We start from the raw sequence: 2,500 nt of genomic DNA on the forward strand, positions 1-2,500 counted from the left end.
CCACTTTGGCCGCCCGGCGCCGCGCGCAGGGTGCCCCGGCGCGCAGCTGCGCCGCCTGCCGCGTCCGTCGGCCGGCGCGCCTGCCACTGGGCGCCCCCACCAGCCGGCTGTAGCGCGTGCGCCCACGCACCGCGCGGCCAGCACGCCGGGCGGCCCCCCCTCACCGGCCGGGGACGGTCCCACCCAGCCACCGCCGCGTATCGCTTCACACACAGATTTGCCCTTACTGATTTACCTCCAGCAACAACAACCGCACCACAATGGGTTTACCAGTTGTTCATTTGCGTAACGTCACCAGCAAACGTAGACGTCCATCCCAGTTTGCAAATGCAACGATTATTGCATACCTGTCTGTTAGGTGCCACGACACACTACGTCTGCCCACATACACGCAACAAAATGTGCACGACTAGAGAACACGTGGGAGGTGGCCCCCTACGTATGCGATGTCCATTACGACACCGACTGTCAACCAGCATCTGTACCATGTCGCAGATGTGGAACGCGGTGCACCATGCTATCACACTGTGTGAGAAGAGACGACTACGTTTGAATACACGCGCCACTACATCAACAGACGGCTCATGCTGATCGCCATCCAGGGCGTCCGTTACTCCCACACGTCTCTATGGCGTACCACACTGCAATGTAGCTGTTATGGGGAGACGGCACGTGGCTGAGTGCACAACATTTGGACCGTATGGTTCGCTGTTGTTGGGCGCAGTCGTTGTACGGTCACACATGTGCCACAGCGTATCATTCAGTACATACGGACCTATGTGCAGTACAATGTGAGGGTTAAGCTTACGACATCAGCGGACAGTGGACACAGGCCGTACCACGACGTAGACTGAGCGCTTCGACATGCGAATGCCAGTGAACAGCTGCGAAGGGCATTGAACACGCAAGCACCTGAACGACCAGCGTGCGAAGGCAGGGGGGGGGGAGGGGGGGGCGATGTACATCCTGCAGTCGTCCACATTACAGTGTACAGCGGGAGCATGTAAAAAGTAAGCAACACTTGCGAAGTGTTGAACATGAAACGATACACAAGAGGGTGGGCGGTGCGAGTAGCGAACTATATTCAGAGGGTTGTGGTTAGACAACACTAGATTAATGTAACGTGTCATATGCCAATTACAGAGCAGGTTAAGGCACAACGTGGGTTAGGTTAAGGCACAACGTGGGTTAGGTTAAGGCACAACGTGGGTTAGGTTAAGGCACAACGTGGGTTAGGTTAAGGCACAACGTGGGTTAGGTTAAGGCACAACGTGGGTTAGGTTAAGGCACAACGTGGGTTAGGTTAAGGCACAACGTGGGTTAGGTTAAGGCACAACGTGGGTTAGGTTAAGGCACAACGTGGGTTAGGTTAAGGCACAACGTGGGTTAGGTTAAGGCACAACGTGGGTTAGGTTAAGGCACAACGTGGGTTAGGTTAAGGCACAACGTGGGTTAGGTTAAGGCACAACGTGGGTTAGGTTAAGGCACAACGTGGGTTAGGTTAAGGCACAACGTGGGTTAGGTTAAGGCACAACGTGGGTTAGGTTAAGGCACAACGTGGGTTAGGTTAAGGCACAACGTGGGTTAGGTTAAGGCACAACGTGGGTTAGGTTAAGGCACAACGTGGGTTAGGTTAAGGCACAACTTGGGTTAGGTTAAGGCACAACGTGGGTTAGGTTAAGGCACAACTTGGGTTAGGTTAAGGCACAACTTGGGTTAGGTTAAGGCACAACTTGGGTTAGGTTAAGGCACAACTTGGGTTAGGTTAAGGCACAACTTGGGTTAGGTTAAGGCACAACTTGGGTTAGGTTAAGGCACAACTTGGGTTAGGTTAAGGCACAACTTGGGTTAGGTTAAGGCACAACTTGGGTTAGGTTAAGGCACAACTTGGGTTAGGTTAAGGCACAACTTGGGTTAGGTTAAGGCACAACTTGGGTTAGGTTAAGGCACAACTTGGGTTAGGTTAAGGCACAACTTGGGTTAGGTTAAGGCACAACTTGGGTTAGGTTAAGGCACAACTTGGGTTAGGTTAAGGCACAACTTGGGTTAGGTTAAGGCACAACTTGGGTTAGGTTAAGGCACAACTTGGGTTACATTGCGGTACAAATTGCGTTACATTGCGGTACAAATTGCGTTACATTGCGGTACAAATTGCGTTACATTGCGGTACAAATTGCGTTACATTGCGGTACAAATTGCGTTACATTGCGGTACAAATTGCGTTACATTGCGGTACAAATTGCGTTACATTGCGGTACAAATTGCGTTACATTGCGGTACAAATTGCGTTACATTGCGGTACAAATTGCGTTACATTGCGGTACAAATTGCGTTACATTGCGGTAGAAATTGTGGTACAAATTGCGTTACGAATTTGGTTAGGTTAAGGTGCAAAATGGGTTAGGTTAAGGTGCGAAATGGGTTGGATTACAGTACACAACGTGGTAAGAGAGTGTGTTGTTGGGGGGGGGGGGCCGAGGTTCGTTGGTAGTGATCATTG

The sequence above is a fragment of the Schistocerca cancellata genome, unplaced genomic scaffold (assembly GCF_023864275.1).
Source record: "Schistocerca cancellata isolate TAMUIC-IGC-003103 unplaced genomic scaffold, iqSchCanc2.1 HiC_scaffold_677, whole genome shotgun sequence".
NCBI lineage: Eukaryota > Metazoa > Arthropoda > Insecta > Orthoptera > Acrididae > Schistocerca > Schistocerca cancellata.